The following is an 18,535-nucleotide window of genomic DNA, read 5'->3' on the forward strand; positions in this document are numbered from 1 at the left end:
TCCCTTTCATTACACTATACTATAGAGAAAGTAGCAGAAAATATTAAACAAAATGAAAACACGCTTCCATTTATTCATTCATTCGGTTCACAGTATACTTAGTAAATGTCTATTTGGTGCCCAAGTCCTGTTCTTCGGGAGTTTTTCAGTTTCTCTTGATCAACTAAGTTATATTCACAAAGACAAACCAGCAAACACATTTCCATCTAAAACAATCCTTGTGTTGATATGTAGACATTTCTTTTGCAATTTAATTATTCCAGAGATTTTTTTTTTTTAAGATTTTATTCATTTATTTGACAGAGAGAGATCACAAGTAGGCAGAGAGGCAGGCAGAGAAAGAGGAGGAAGCAGGCTCCCTGCTGAGTGGAGAGCCCAATGCGGGGCTCAATCCCAAGACCCTGAGATCATGACCCGAGCTGAAGGCAGCGGCTTAACCCACTGAGCCACCCAGGTGCCCCAACTCCAGAGATCTTTGAGGAAGACTTTCTGCATGGTTTTCCTTATGATTGCGTGTGCATATGTTATATTATATTTTAGTATGCATATAAATTCAATATGCACATAAATTTTAAAATATAAAACAATGCATATATTTGTGCTTTCAGGAAGACCTCTCTTTAAAAAAAATAAAATAAAAATAGCTCCATAAAATGGCTTCAACTTAAGTAAAATTTTTGTTCCCTGTAATGGAAACTGAAATAGTTAAAACTTAAATTGTAGTATAAAAATTGCTTGCTTCAGGGACGCCTGGGTGGTTCAGTGGGTTAAAGCCTCTGCCTTCGGCTCAGGTCATGGTCCCAGGGTCCCTGGGATCAAGCCCCACATCGAGCTCTCTGTTCAGCAGGGAGCCTGCTTCCCTTCCTCTCTCTCTCTGCCCGCCTCTCTGCCTACTTATCATCTCTGCCTGTTAAATAAATAAATAAAATTTTAAAAAAATTGTTTGCTTCAATTTTGATCAGAATTTGAAGTACTAATTTATGTGAACTTTAAGAGAAAGGAAGTTTTACTTAATTCAAGATTTTATGGATTATAAAACAGCTTTAACTTTAGCCATCTTTTGTCCAGAATTCTTTAAGACTATTATCTTTATAAGAAAAAGAAGTTAATTCTGATACAATATCCAACAACACTGTAATTTGTTTGGATTAATTATGTTTTACTTTAAAGTTAACGATTATACATATAACTTTAGAGAAACAGAAAAATATACATAGTAAAAATTCACTGGTGACAGTGTTATATGTGACTGTAATTTTCTTTGTGATTAGCACTACAGTGAGAATGTTACTCTATAAAAGTGATTAAAATTATGTGATAATTGAAACTCAGTAAACACTTATTTTTCTTTTTCCAGATCATACATAAACAGAAGAACATATTAGTTAACTATATAAAATCATTTTACATGCTTTTTTCATGTAAAAACATTTTTTCAAGTATGTTTGTTTAAATTTTTTAAGCTTCAAAAGTATCCAGAGAAATTTAATGTATTATTTCTAAAATCATATATTTTTATGAATATTACTTTTATCCTATTTAAAATATTCATGATTTTAATGAACTGGTCCTGACTATTCTCTCAAGGCCTTCATAAAGTTCTGTAATTATGATAACTAAAGAACTAAATAAATTAATTTACAGAGGTGATTTTGAAATTTATTGGAAAGTCATAACTGTTAATGCACTGTGTGTATATTTGTGATAACATAGAAATCAGGTTAATGGAGCTTCTGTTGGTCAAGATTATGAAAATTTAATCATGAAAAGGAATCATGACTGAAGTTATTTGAAACATATTAAGTATATTAAAATCCATCAGTCTACCTTGATGTGAGAAAGAAAACAAGAAAAAAAGTCTTCTTATTTGATAACTATTATACCAAATCCTTATTCTGAATATATATGATTAAAAAAAGGAATTAGGCATTTATACTCATTTTCTTGTAACAATTGTATTTCTGGATAACCAAATAGTCTCAGTTTATGAGGGACAGCTTTTCATTACAGAAAATTGAATCCAACTAAATAAAAAGGGAATGATAGTATTAGAAAAATGTCAATTTTTCAAAACTTAATGAAATATTTAATTCATCATATAATGTCAAAGGATATTAAAATTACTACATAAAATATTTGGGGTGGCAAATTTTTCAGATTAAAAAACAGTCATAATTAAATGCAAGATGTAGACATGTATTGGATATGTCAGTAAATTTGAAAATAGACTATCTCTGTAGATAACATTAAAGACTCAATGTGACTTTTATTAAGCACAATGGTATGATGGTTATGTAGGAAAATATATCTTTAAAAGAGGCTGGCTAAAGTATTTATGTTATGATGTCTGAAATTTTCATAAAATTAAAATGATAAAAAATGCTATCTGTAATTAAATTAAGTAATGAACCTCATCATGCTTTATATCCTCCTGTACCTTTTGTATTTTGGGGAAAAATTTTCCAAATAAATATTTTAAAAACCATTATATTATGTACATTAATTATCTAACCTACATTTTGCATTTTATTACTGTATCAGAAGTCTATAAAAAGAAAACCTTTTTCCTAGTATTTAACATATTTCACATTACTTAAATCACATGAATTAGAAATAATGAAAAAATGATGAATATTTAATAGGTTTAATCTGCTGTATTTAGAAGGAAATTAAATTGCCTTAGTATATCTCCTTCTACTAATGATATATTTAATTATTGGATCTTCAGGTTTCAAAAGTTGAAGACATTCCTATGTTATTCACCTATTATTAAATTTCTTTAGCTAAAGACATCAAAAATCCTAATTTAAATATTTTCGTACTTTTAGAATCCACACTCTGCCACAGACAGATACCTAGATATCAAATAGTATAGCTTCTTAGAATTCCACTAGCTCTTTCTTTTTAAAATTTTTCCAATTGAAATTAGTTATGTTAAAATGTAATTTGCTTGTAATTCTACAATTTCATTAGCACCTTGCAAAAAGAGGGTAAACAGAAAAGATTCAGGATCAAGACACCGATCATTATGACAGTACAAGTATATTTAGGACATGGACGTTTTTGGGAGAGTAGAATTTAATGTGATATTATAGGGATAAAGAGTTTATGACTATAAATTTTAAATTGAAATTGGAGGAAAGTTAAATATGTGAAACAAGTAATTGTGGATTGCTGAGTCAGACAAGGAAGGGAGTATAAGTATTTGTTTCTATTTTGGGATATCATAAATAATACTGTGATGATCATCTTGTACAAAAGGAAGTTACCAAAAATAGTTGTCTTTTTTTTTTTTTTTTTTTTTTTTTTTTAAGAGAGAGAGCGAGGAGCAGAGAGGGGCAGAGAAAGAGGGAGAGAGAAAATTCCGAGCAAGCTCCATGGTAGGTGTCCACTAGGCGTATTTGTGGAACCTGATGCAAGGCTCAATCTCAAGACCCTGAGACAAAATCAGGAGTTGGATGCTTAACCAACTGAGCCACCCGGGTGCCCCCAGTTGCCATTCTTTGTAAGAAATGCCTTTTTCACTAGTGTTTTGTGAAAAATTTTTTATAACAATTAAATAGGATCTGAAGTAATATTTTAATGTAGGAAACAAGTTTAAGATTTTTACATTAAAATCATATTGTTAATATTTTTACAAATACCTGAATATTATGGCATTTTCCTTTATACATTACACACACACACACTCTCACTCTCTCTCTCTCTCTCTCTCTCTCTCTCTCTCTCACAGAAACAGACCTTGTCCAGTAGTTTGGTTTTCTTGAAGCAGCAGAATTTATGCAACTGATTTTTTTCAAGGAAAAACTTTTGCAAAATAAGGGTCTGGAATCAACTGCTTGAATTCCATAAGGATCAACAATGATTTAAAATATTTTCCTCAGTAAGCCTTAAAAACACCTTTTGTTACATCCATATAATCTTTGAAATTATAAGGGTTTTGATACCAATAACTGCTAGAATTAAGTTGTACAAGTGCAGAGATTTTTCTGTTTTGCTCACAACTATACCAAATGCACCCAAATCATTTGGCATAGAATGAGCATGAAATAAATAATTACATTTCCATAACACCATATGAGTCTGCTTCACCAAAGCTAGTAATTAAAAAAAAGTGTGAAATCCTGCTATAACATTTCTTCAGTAATGCAAATATGGATAGTCTACATTTGAAAATGCCATTTATACAGTGAGTTCACCTTTATCATTTTATAAACTTTTCAGTGATACGACCTAACACCTTACTTGGTTGGTTTTTTTGGAACTTAACATATAGCATTAATATTGAGTATTATTTTATAAGCCTATTTAATGGGCTAAAGATATTTTGATCTGCAACAGTTTTGCCTGTTAGTTGGTCATTGAAACTGATCATTAATATTTTTTTGTGAATTGCAAATTTGTAATTTATAATTTGTAAATTGTAAACTGATCATAACTTTTACTACCTTTCAGAACTTCTCCATGGTCCTTACTTTTTTAGATGTTTCTCATGTGTGTCTTTGAACTTTAGTTCAAACTGAACTTTGAACTTTAGTACTTCATACAATACAATGCAAAATTCATACAATTTTAGTGATCAATAGCTAAATATTTCATTATATGAGCAGATTCCTACTTCATCTTACTCTGCAACATCAAGAAAAAAAAATGATTATCTACAACCAGTTCTGAAAGAATAGTAGCATAATGCCAACAATGATATATAAAACATTTACTTAAATAAATGTTCAAAAAGAAAATAAAAGCCACCTCATTAACATTACTTGGTCAATTATAATATTTGACTTTACAAGAAGTACTTTTAAGGTTATAATTTTTCATTCAGTGACCTACACTTCTAAGTAACTCAAACCTCTAATATTTTCTAGAATTTTTTTTAATTGAAGTTTAACTGGAATGCAGTATTACATTAGTTTCAGGTGTACAATATAGTGATATGATATTTTTTCATATCACAGAATGATCCCCATGGTAACTCTAGTTAACCACCCATCACATTACAAAGTTACTACAGTATAATTGACTATATTCTCTATGCTGTTTATTTCTGTTTTGTTTTGTTTTTTAGATTCTACATATAAGTGAGCTCATATGATAGTTGTCTTTCTCTGACTTATTTTGTTTAGGGCTATGCTCTCTCCATCCATTAATGTTGTTGCAAATGGCAAAATTTCATTCCTATTTATGACTAATATTCCATTGTACATATATGCCATATCTTCTTTGTCCACTCAGCCATCGATAGGCACTTAGGTTGTTTCTATATCTTGGCTATTGTCAATCATGTTGCAGTGAACATAGGAGTGCATATATCTCTTCAAATTAGTATTTAACTTTCTTCAGATAAATACTCAGAAGTGGAATTTATCATATGGTAGATCTATTTTTAATTTTTTGATGAACCTCCAAACTGTTTTCCAAAATGACTGCACTGACTTACGTTGCCATGCATGGTGTACAAGGTTTCCCTTTTCTCCACAGTATTGCCAGCACTCTTAGTTTTTGTCTTTTTGATGATAGCCAATTTGACAGGTGTGAAGTGATATCTCATTGTGGCTTTGATTTTTATTTCTCTCATGATTAGTGATGTTGAGCATCTTTTCATGTGCCTGTTGGCCATCTGTATGTCTTCTTTGGAAAAATATGTATTCAAGTCCTCTGCCCATTTTTTAATCGGCTTCTTTGTTTTTTTGTTTTTTGGGTTTTGTGTTTTGTTTTGGTGTTGAATTGTATAAGTTCTTTATATATTTTATATATTTTAACCTCTTATTGTATTAGTTCTTTATATATTTTAACCTCTTACTGGATATAAAATTTGCAGATATCTTCTCCCATTCAGTAGATTGCTTTTTCATTTTGTTGATAGTTTCTTTTGCTGTACGAAAGCTTTTTAGTTTGATATAATCCCATTTGTTTATTTTAGCTTTTGTTATCCTTGCCTGAGGAGACAAGTTCAAAAAAATATTGCTAAAGCTGATGTCAACTTACTGCCTATGTTTTCTTCAGGGAGTTTCATGGTTTCAGATTTTATACTCAAGTCTTTACTGCATTTTGTATATTTTTTGGAATTTAATGTTCTTGTTAATTTAGCAACAAGCTACTCTTCCAACAAGTTTAGCACTTTTGTAACCATTTATAAAATGATTTATGTATCTGTTTTCAGTTTGGATTTCTAGCAAACAAATGATGCCTATAATTAAAACCTTCCATGTTCATAATTTAAAAAATAAGCAATTGTTTTTATTTATCCTGCTTGAAGTTTGCTGAGCTTCCAGAATGTATGGGTTTCTTTGTGATGACACTTACAAAATTTTGTCATAATTTTTTCAAATATTTCTGCCCCAATCTCTCTGTCTTCTCTGTCTAGGAGTCCAAAACTGGCTCTCAGATTATTGAGGTTGCAGTCCCTTTTCTTCTTTTCAATCTTTTTTTTCTCTGTATACTTCAGTGTGGATTATATCTATTAACAGGCATTTCACTGATTCTTTTTTTTTAATTTTGTCCAATATGTTTTTAATCTCAACTAATGGATTTTTTATTTCGGATACTGCATTTGTTCAATTCCAGAATTTCTTCTTAGTTGCTGTCTGGTCAGTCTGTTCATTTCAATTGACAGATTTTTCTCTTGATACTGGGCCTCATTTCCTTGTTTTTCACATGTTTCATAAGTTTCTTGTACGCTCACTGGACATTATGGATGATGTATTTTAGGGACTCTGGGTATTACAATTTTCTTCTGAAAACTTTTGAATTTTCTTCTAGCATGCAGTTTAAATTACTCACAGATCACATTGTTTTTTCAGAGGCATGATTTTAGGCTTTGTTAGGGCTACTTCAGTCTATTAATGGTTTTGCACATAGTTATAGAGACAGCCCCTTAGTCAACAAGGAGAGCCAGAATATTTTCAAAGTCTAAATTTGTTGAGACTTAACCGTGAATTCACCTCTCTTGGGGTAGACAGCTGCTAAAATCTCTACTAAGCTCTTTCAAGGATTTCTGTTGTTTTCCTCTGGGCTGTTTTTAGCCTTGCTTGGAACAGGGGCAGTTAGAGTGGTGTATATGTGCAGCTTTTGGACTCCCTCTTCTTTGACTCTCCACAGTCACAATCCTAGCCCTAATTTCCAGCTGCTCTGAAAACCAGAAGTCCAACTTCTGACTCCTCCAAAGGGTTTCAATAGCTGCATCTTTCTACTTGAGTTCTTTCTAACTCCTTCTACCTGTTCCACCCCTTATATTAGAGATGGAGGATGCCCTCATATTAGATGGGGTGCCTAAAATCTGACACAGTGCCAGTCTAATCCTGTTCTTTCAAGGATCTCGTCTTCTTTAGTTTCTGCCTCCCTTAAGTCTCTTCCACTTCTCTCCCCAGAGTTTATTCTTTTTTAGCAGAAGACAGTTCATTATGAGCTAGGCTGCCTAATATCAGAGGCTGAAAATACCCACTTATAGTTTTTCTCAAGTCTTTCTAACCTCGTATCTGATAGTAACATTTAAAACCATGGACCCATGAAATTTTATCTGTCTTTGAAAGTTTATTTTGTGACTCTTATGAGGCTTATTTTTGAGATCCCCATCCCCCTACTTGCCATCTTCTCATGCCATATGGTCCAGTAATTCCATTGCTGGGTATTTACCCAAAGAAAACAGAAACACTAACTTGAAAAGATACATACACACTTATGTTTACTGCAGCATTATTTATAGCAGTCAATATATGGAAGCATAAGAAGTGTCCATGATAGATTGATCAAATAGATAGATTAATGTACAAAGATGTGGTGTATGTGTGTGTGCATATGTACATATATATGCATATGTGTATATATATACACATACATATATGACATATATACATACATACAATGGAATATTACTCAGCCAATAAAAAGAATGGGATCTTGCCATTTGTTATAACATGGGTGGACTTAGAGGGTACTGTGCTAAGAGAAATAAGTCAGAGAAAGACAAATGCCATATGATTTCATTTATATGTAGAATATAAAAAACAAGACAAATAAAAGGAGAAACAGACAAAAACCCTAGACTCTTAAATACAGAAAACAAACTCCTGGTTGCTAGAGGGGAAGGGTTGGGTGATAGGTGGAATTTAGATGAAGGAGATTAAGGGGTACAAACTTTCAGTTACAAAACAAAAGTCACACAGATAAAAAAGCACAGCATAGGAAATACAGTAAATATTTTACCTTCTGCCAATATTATGTGTAGATATTCATATATATTCATATATATGAATTAACATATATATCTTTAATTTCTTCTTTTCTGTACAGTTTTAGATATCTTTAATATCATGCTATACAAGCAAACAAGATTTAATCTTAGAATTTTTTAATCTTAGAACATTTTTTGCTTTATTTTTAGGCCAGAAAAGGAGTTTACCCAGAGTTCACTGGAGTTATCATTCTAGGATGGTATATTTAGAATAGAAGTTTCCAGGGTTCCAGGGATATTGTTGTACCCTATCAGCAGTACCTTAATGAGGACAAAAGGTGGAGATGGATTAATAACCTTTCATACCTTAGACTTAAGTAGTTAACTATGTGTACACCTGAAAGCATCTCAAAACCAGCAAGCACTTTTATAATCTCTTACCCTTACCCTTTACTAAACTTATAATCTGTCCATTGAGTTAGATTTAGAAATTTACTGAGGGACTCCCAGTATTTGCAATGACAACTCAATAGAAAACTTTTTCTACCATAAGTCTCTTCCACTGCCATGTATTATATTTTTCACTGCAGGCCAATATTATCTGAAGTGTACACTGGAAAGAAATGTCACATGACATGTTTCACAAAAAATGGAAGCATAGAACATACAATTCCTGGTAGGCACTCTGAAGTTAAAATAGCATTTTAAAGACTGAAATATTTTTAAATATAAAAATAAATAATCCAACGCAAGCATGCACACATTTAAATTTGATTCTTGGGCTTTCCAAAATTCGTTTTACCGAGGAATTGTTTTGTTATTACAGTTTTCTCATTTCTACCTGCTGCTATGCAAAATTATTTTGTGTGTCTTTATTAAATTCAGGTTGGGGGTGCCTGGGTGGCTCAGACGGTTAAGTGTCTGCCTTCGGCTCAGGTCATGATCTCAGGGTCCTGGCATCGAGCTGCTTGTCAGTCTCCCAGCTTAGTGGGGAGTCTGCTTCTTCCTCTCCCTCTGCCTCTACTGCTTGTGCACTTGTTCTCTCTCTCTCTCTCTCTCCCCCTCTCAAATGAAGAAGGGAGTTGAGGGAAATTGGAAGGGGAGGTGAACCATGAGAGACTATGGACTCTGAAAAACGATCTGAGAATTTTGAAGGGGTGGGGGGTGGGAGGTTGGGGGCACCAGGTGGTGGGTATTGTAGAGGGCACGGATTGCATGGAGCACTGGGTGTGGTGCAAAAATAATGAATACTGTTATGCTGAAAAAAAAAAAATTTAAACAACAAAAAAAAAATCTTTAAAAAAAAGTAAAATAAAAAATAAATAAATTCAGGTTGGCCTCAGTCCATATGTAACCTTATCAGTTGTCTTCTATTTATCCCTTATCGCTCTGTAAGCTAATTAGACACTGACAGGGAACTTTAAAACCTTTTATTTAATAACTAAATAGTGGTATTAATCTTTGTTGATCCTATAATGGAGATTGTAAATAACGGAGTTTGTAATTAATGCTTGCTACCTTTCTTTTGCTTTATTTGCTTATTCATCTTCATACTTTGAAGATCCCTATACTTAGAAAATTTCATCTTTTTTCCTTTAAGTTGCAGTTTATACTCCCTCTTTTATAAGGTACTACCTTACATCTCCCAAATAATTTGATATTTAATATTTAAAATTTAGCTATTATCAACTAGTGTGTGTGTGTGTGTGTGTGTGTGTGTGTGTGTGTGTGTGTGATATCTGTCTAATTATTTGCTGTAATAATATTCCAAGGAGACAAAAAGAATTTGGCATTTTTCCCCTGTTATAGCACCTAGGGCTTGTGAACCCATATTTCATTACTAAGTTATGGAAAATGAAGTTTTTACTAGCTTAACATCTATAATATGCCTAGCTTATCTGTTATACCTTTGAAAAGGTTTCTCTTAGGCTGTGATTTTGTTCAGCTGCAAATTTTCTCTGATTCATAATTTTTTCTTTCATAGTTTGCTCTTTTCAATTTAGAATTCTGCTTGTTTATATAAAGTGACAACCTGTTGGCCAGAAATTTGTGAAAATGAAACTGATTTTACTATTATTGTATGTTTTAACTTTGATACCTTCATCTTTAAAAGATACATTTAATATTGAATACTTTATGAACTCTTGGGAACTATGGTGAACTCTTATTTTTCTAGCTATCTTGTGAGGATTTCATTTGGTTATGTTTTAGCTGATCTTGAGGAAATGCACCTTCTATTTATTAGGGTTTTGGTCGCAGCAAGCTGTCACTGAACACACTTTTCAGTTTCACAGTTTTTTTTTTTAAAGATTTTATTTATTTATTTGACAGACAAAGATCACAAGTAGGCAGAGAGGCAGGCAGAGAAAGAGATGGGGAGGCAGGATCTCTGCTGAGCAGAAAGCCTGATGTGGGGGGGGCTTGATCCCAGGACCCTGAGATCATGACCTGAGCTGAAGGCAGAGGCTTTAACCACTGAGCCACCCAGGCGCCCCTCAGTTTCACGGGTTTATGAGTTTTTATCCCATAGGGAGAAATAAATTTGCATATATTTAAGCCACAAAGACAGTTTTTTGTAAATAGAGTATCTCTCTCTGATTGACTAGACTGTTTTGATTTTTAACTTAAATTTAAATCACAGAGGTCAGGATTAATTTCCACCAGATTTTCCTTCCTTTAAGCTTTGGTCTTCATTTTTATTTTTAGAGCTTATTCTTAAATATCAATTCTAATTTTATTTTGCCATTATTATTAAAGAAATTAATAACATATTTTTTATCTTAGCTGTAAATTATCATTTTTTGAGAATCAGTTTTTAACTGTGGTTTTGAAATAATCAAATACAGATTTCTAAAAAATCTGACAAAATATATCAAGCAGAAATGGACATTTCTACTGATTTTTTGTTTCATTAAGCAAACTACATATTGTGTAACTAAAATGTCACTGTATGTATGTGTCATAATTATATGGTAAGTGGGTATAAGAATATTTATAAAAATTAATTTATAGCATTTCCATTATTTTACGGTGCTTTCAAGTATTAGTGAGGTTTAGATAAAGTTGTAAATTTAAGAATGTGCAATTGGGAAGGCAAATGACATTGACATAAGTGTTAACAAATTGAAGACCATGAAGCAATCAGATAATTCAAATGTCTTTTTCCTAAAGGACTATCTAGCTTAAATATGAAAACATGGGATAGAAGAAAAGGTCTTTTAAATACGATAACTTAAACTTTGCTCCTAGCACTATAAAATTCTTCATTACTTGTTTTTTTTTAATATTCTAACACTATAAATTTAATTGTAATTCAATTGTAGAGTATAACCATAAATTCAGTTGTACTACAGAAATTCTGGTATTGGTTCTCTAATATCCATCCAAGCCTTGTAAAGATTAATCCAGCAACACTGAGTATTTAGATTAATGGTTACTGTTTTAGCAACCTTTCTTCTTTAAATATTTATTACTACATTCGTTTTCACTAAACCAGAAGATAATGCATAAACAACATTTTTATGGATTTTAGAAAACAACTATAACTAAGCCATTAATATTTTTACTACATGTCAACTAGTCAATACTGGGGAAAATCAAATCAAAATATATTTCTCATGTTGTAACTAATTACACTGATCATTTCAACATATTAAAGATGATGTATATCTGCCAACATACAGTCTTTTATTTTTCATTCAAGATTAGAAATGTAGTGATATTTTTATTTTTGGTAAAAACAAATGTATAACTATTTCATATATATATGACATACATATCTTAGAATGTTTATTAGTACACATGGAAATAATTCTTATTATACTCATTAAACAATGCATTTCAACTTTCTGGACTGTATATGAGCATATAATATTTAAATATTTTTTTAAAATCTAGCTTATAAGGATAGCCTATCAAAAAACATATTGTCCTAAATCATCATATTTCATTTTGTAGAAAGGATACCATCCTAAGCAGTTCAGTTTTCCTTAGAAACCTTTTTCATGTTTGTGTAGTTCTAAGGATGCTTCTGATCTGACTCACACAAGCATATTTTCAAATATAGCCTGATTTGAATTAATACAGGGTAATTATATTTTTCTTGAGGATACTGTTAATTTTACATGGGAGGACTCATTAGTGAAAATGAATACGTATGTCATACCATAGAACACCTTCACTATGCAAAGTTGCTAAAACAGTATGGAAAAAAACCTCCTAAGGAAAATTTGATATAGCTTTCCTATGCTTTTCCAGACCTATTTTCAACACTGCTAAAAGGGGGGAAAATTCAAGAAGGCACTGAAGAGACCACCTCACCAGACCCTGATGTTACTTCTCCTCTGGATGTACATGCTGCAGCTCCATAGGAGCCAGGTTGGAAAAGTTTCTAGGAAAACAGCATATTCCTTAATTACATATATTTTTAAGTAGAAAGATTTTTTTTTTCTATGACACTTTGTCTTTTTAGACCCCAGAGTTAAGTACATGAAAAAGTCTATACTTTTAGTTTGAACTTAACATTTATCTCTTAATTGTTATTTGGGGGAAAAAAAATCTGTAACAAACATCTGGCTTCTAAAAAATATTTTTGAAATTTGATTGTTTTAAAGCATGCAAAATTCACTAATTAAAAACACCATGGTACTATTTTGTACATACTATAAAAATATCAAGCTTAATCCATTATACTAGAGTTTGAAGTTAAATGATTATAAAGATGTGTATCAACTTTTTCAAGCCCTTCTGTATATACTACATAAATGGAAGTAGGTAGTCTCATATGCTCTTTTTTCTATACCTCAAACTCTATGTTTGTTACTGCTCTTGATTCTAAGTGAAAGTTTAAAGGTAATTAAATATCCATATAATGTTGTTAATTCTTCATACCTGAGAGGATTCTGGAGAGACAGGTCAGTGAGTTGGCAAAACAACCTTAAAAGGGAAATTTTTAAAGACTACCTCAAAATCTAGATTTTAGATTTTTCGTATTTTGAAATATTCACTCAGATTATTGAAATGCATTGCCATAAAGAAGGATGATAGTAATTCCGTGAATAGAGGTGCACATTATAATTGTAACTGTTGTATTTTTTTTTTTAAACATGGTCAATTGCTTCTTGGCCTTTTGGCTAAATCAAATATAGTCTCTGTTCTTATCAGCTTAATATCTGATAGGTCCTTTATCTAATGATAATATGTAAATGGATTTTTGGAGCTGGGAGGTGGAATAGTAGCTTGCTCCATCCACTCCCACCCATCAACCTGGTGAGTCTCTCCAGGAATGATGCTTTTAAAAGACATAGTCACTTAGCAATAATCAAAAGATGTGTAAATGAAGAATGAAAAACATAATTTAACTGTGGGAACATAATAAATGAAGTTAATTATTAAATAAAAGATATAAGAAAAGCAATAGTTACCACTGACAGTTTAATTCTGAAATGATAAGGCACAAAAAGTAGGAATTGTATTTGCATGCATATCAAAACTAATGTTATGATATATATTCACAGATCTGCTTAATTCAAGTGTGACATTTCAAAAGTTAAAGACATCTTTCTAATTGTTTATGGTTCTCTCACCACCTTTTTCATAGGAAAATCTATATTCAGTTTATAGCCTTTATCACATTTGCCTTGTATTACAATTATTATTTCAGGAAGAGTGTTTTGTTGCTCTTATTCTTCTTTCCATATTATTCAGTTGTAAACTCCTTGATAGAATTGATGGTATCTCAATGTATCATTGTTTCTGTCTCCTATATAGTTTGATAAATTAATTTTAAAATATTAATTACATAGGAAATCTGTTGATAGAACTAAAGGTATGAAGTTGGACATTAAAAAAATACTTTGTGTGACATCTAGATGGAAGAGTTGGTTAAGTTGTCTGACTTGATTTGGCTCAGGTCATGACCTCAAGGGTTGTGAGATTAAGCTCCATATCAGGCTCCACATTGGGCTAGGCATGGAGCCTGCTTAAGATTCTCTCTCTCCCCCTCTTCTCTTTCCTCCTTCCCTCACTAAAACGACAACAACAAAACAAAACAAAACAAAAACTTGGCCAAAAATATGCTTTATAGATGAAATAGGCTAGTGGTTCCTAACACTTTGTATTTATTAATTTCAGAAGCATTTACAAATCCATCTGCCTTGAAACATGTGTGGCTACTGTCTTTTCTTAATAGCCTAACACATTGCTAATTTGGACAGACTAGAACAGGGGTCCAAATCCTATTTTTAAAAAAATTGTAACTTTTTCACGTTGCGCTGAGTAAACACTCAATGAGATTAGTCATCAGTCTAAATAAAATAAGCAATAATAAACATAACCCTAAAGTAAGGAATAACATGGGGTTCTTTATATTTTATAAATGAGAGCACTGTTGACAAATTTAGCTACTCTAAATTCTATACAGTATGGATCAGCAAAACTGAAGATAGGCAAACTCTCAAAACTGAAGAGAGGCAGCAATTGTTAAGATAAAAATGGGCCAAGATCAAAGTTTTTTCACAGAATGAGGTAGGGAAAAAGCAATGTCATTAATCCTGTTAATGAATAATTTTCATTAAAGTGGTAAACATATTTTTTTCAGTCAAGAAGAAAGGGTCATAAATAGATCAGATTTAGGAGTTCACAGTGACAGGTGAAGTTGCGCAATAGTTCTATAAATAACTGCTCCCAATAAATGAAGCAAATCTCTGAAGAAACTGTAGGAAAGCAGTATAGTCTTTTAAAAAGGGTCTAGGAAGTAAGAGATAATTTAGTTCAAACCTCTCATTTGTCTCATAGTAGATCTTTATGTGATTATACATATATGTGTGTCTGTAGATATAGATACAAACATGTATGTATGCATACACACATCATATTAAAAATTGTAGAGGAAAGATGGACTAGCAGCCTATATTTTCCTGAGGAATAAACTGTAAAAATTAATATTAAATGAAAATAAAAACAATAACAAAAGTGAAGATTTTGTAAATTATCATTGAAATATTAAGAAAGGTAAATTATACAATTAATGATATATATTCTCTAATATTAATAGTGTTAAACTAATGCATCATCAATTGTATTATATAGAACAGCATATAAATATGCTGCCTTATGTTCATCCTTCTTCAGGTACTACACATTTCTCTGAAAAAATTTCCTTGAAAAATTATCTGTATCTTGTCTTCATTACTTCTCCATGCAAGGTCTGTATTCCCCATCTTTACTCACAGAACAATTCCGCTTTTGTCCAACTGTTCTACCAAAACAGCCCAACTCAAGATCATATGGTCACATTGTCAAATTTAGAAGTCAATTTTCAACCTTCCTCTTATTTGAGTTATCAACAGCATTAATCATATATAATAGCCACCTCTTTTTTGAAACAATTATATCAGTTGGTTTCCGTAAAATCACTCAGTTTTGGTTCTTTTCTTAACCTTTTCTGTTTTCTTGGTTGATTTCTCCTTCAAGGATCAGTAATTTGATTCTTATATTGCCATTTACTCTCTATATGGTTTTATTCAACCTCAATATTTTATATTAACTGAATCCTGAATATAAATTCCAGCCTAGATTTCTGCTGTGAACTCAGACTTGCACATCCAGAATTCTACCTGCTCAACTTGAATGTCTTTCGGGCATCTTATATAACATATCCAAATCTGAAACTCTTTATTAACCCACCTCAACCTGTTCCTTCTACAGTAATCACTTTTCACAAAAGTGAGATCCCAGTATTCTAGTAACTCTAGACAAAAACTTGGAGGTTTTTTTTTTTTTTCCTTCACTCTTTCCTCAAACTTTGTAATGGGTTCAACAGCAAATTTCTGTGGCTTTCCTTTAAAAATATATACAGAAATTTTTTCTTTTAAAATAAACTTTTTGGGGCACCTGGGATCGAGCCCCACATCAAGCTCTTTGCTCAGTGAGCCTGCTTTCCCTCTCTCTCTCTTCCTGCCTCTCTACCTACTTGTGATCTCTCTCTGTCAAATAAATAAATAAAAATTAAAAAAAAAATAAAATAAAAAAATAAAATAAACTTTTTATTTATTTAAGTTTTTGTTTAAATTCTAGTTAACATAGAGTGTAATACCAGTTTCAGGTGTATAATATAGTGATTCAGCACTTCCTTATAGTACCCAGTACTCATCATAACAAGTACACTTGTTTATCCACATCACCTATTTAACCCATCCCCCAACCTACCTCCCTTCTGGTAACCATCAGTTTGTTTTCTGCCATTAAGAATCTGTTGCTTCGTTTTCTTTTAAAACCATTACTGTAACCACTCTAGTCTATGATACCATCATCATTCCCTTGGATTAATAGAATAGCCCTAAATAGATTCTGTGATTCCATATTTGCCATCCGCCCCAAGAGTACAGATTTGTGTTGTCCAGTAGGGAACCCCAGAGCTGATAGATTCCCTGAAATGAAATAGTCTTCACTTACCCTGTATTTTCTGAATTGCATATCTGGACAAATTGAACAAGTAGCTAACTTATATATGAGCAAGGCTAATGAAAGTTGTATAACCCAGATTCTGGAGTTAGGATAGGTTACCAACTTACTCTAATAAGAAGCATATGTTTTCTAAACTTATTTTCTATTTCGTATCAGGGTAAATATTTAAATTCAGGATTTTCTGCATTTTTCCATAGCCTATATATTTTTTTCACCATCCCTTGTAACTTAGGTTTTCCATGATTTGTTGTACGCCAACCAGATGTTTTTTTAAATGAGAAATTTCATTTGGAAATTCAATTTAGTATTTATGTCATTGAAAAATAAAGTACAAGATTTAAATTTCAAATGTTTTAATCACTACGTATTGAAAAGTTGATTTATAAATCATTTAATTTTATGTTATTGAACATTACAAGTGAATTATCAAAGCTATAGTCACCTCTAATTTAAAGACTCATGTTATCATCTCTCCTTCCTTTCCCTACAGAAACAATTTTTAAATTGTTTTATTTTTATTTACATATTTACAACTTTATTTTATAATGCAGTATTTCATAAAGTGTCTCTATTAATTTACATTTTACCAGCAATGGATCTGAGTTCCTGTTCATATTTTTATACACAAATTTATATTTTCATATCACATATGATAATAATTAATTTTAGAGTATTTAACTTTTACCAGGCCAGTGGATATAAAAAATTAATTTCAGGTTGTTTTTAACTTGCATTTCCTGTTCATTTGCGAGAGTGAGCTTCTTTTTATATTTATTAGCCATTCCTTTTTCCTTTCTTGTTCAAGTATTTTGCTCCTTTTTTCATTTTGTTTTCTTTTTCTTGTTGATTTTTGAGAGTTCATTATATATGTTTTGAATATGTATTCCACACATATTTATTACTTGCATACGTTGCAGTATTTAAAGTTTATAATTTGTCTTGCCACTTTGTGGTATCTTCAAAATACAGAAGCTTTATATTTAAATGTAATCATATATGTATTTTTCCACTTTTGTATTTGTATTTTTTTTAATTTTATTTATTTATTTGAGACAGAGAGAGAAAACATGAGCTGGTGGGAGGAGCAGAGGAAGAGAGAGAAACAGAGAGAGAGAGAGAGAGAGAGAAGGAGACTCCCCACTGAGCAAGAAGCTGGATGGGGAGCTCCATCCTGGGACCTGGAGATCATGGCCTGAGCCAAAGGCAGATGCTTAAGCAACTGAACCACCCAGGCACCCCTGTATTTATATTTCTTACAGAAATTATACATGTTAGCAACAAAATACTCAAATAATAGCAAAGTCCAGGAAGTAAAATGTGAAGTGTTTAGCTCCTACTTCCTCTCTTAAAGGAAGTTTACTACTTCCTTAGAGTTACCTACTAATTAAAACTTGGTATTGTTGACACAAAATGAACAAACCTTTCAGAATTAAAAGAATGAGAGAGAGAGAGAGAGAGAGAGAGACAGAGAGATTTATTCCAGCCCAAGTTAGGACAGCTGCCCATGATACACAGTTTTCACAAATAAGAGAGTGCTCCAGTAAGGGAACATTTTGTGAAAGGCCATATACATTTTTTATATAAAAATTTACAAATTATTAAACAATAAACTTTTCAGAAAGTTGAGACCTTATCTTAAGTTTCTAAGTATATGAAGGGCTCTATGACTTTAATCTTATGGGAGCCAGGAAAGTTATACTTTTTCTTATCTTTTCTGTTCAGAATGCTCCTTTTGATTACTTTCTTTAAGCAGATTTACAATGTCCACTTGGGGCAGAAATAGAGCCCATGGTTTGAGGTTTCATGCAGTCATTTTGACCTTGCTAAATTTTAAAGTATAGCTTCCCTGGGAACCCAGGAGCAGGCCCACAATTAAAAAGTTGAAAATTTCCC

The 18,535-nt window shown here is 31.8% G+C and overlaps 1 protein-coding gene and 1 non-coding gene across 2 annotated transcripts in view; both read left to right on the forward strand.

Moving 5' to 3' along the window:
- The window catches only part of EPHA6 (EPH receptor A6), an 872,902-nt gene that overhangs the window by 127,920 nt on the left and 726,447 nt on the right, over nucleotides 1-18,535 (forward strand).
- Nucleotides 13,289-13,474, forward strand: LOC125089278 (U2 spliceosomal RNA). Its single transcript, XR_007123910.1, has one exon. It is a non-coding gene; the product is annotated as a U2 spliceosomal RNA (small nuclear RNA).

Source organism: Lutra lutra, chromosome 1 (assembly GCF_902655055.1).
Source record: "Lutra lutra chromosome 1, mLutLut1.2, whole genome shotgun sequence".
NCBI lineage: Eukaryota > Metazoa > Chordata > Mammalia > Carnivora > Mustelidae > Lutra > Lutra lutra.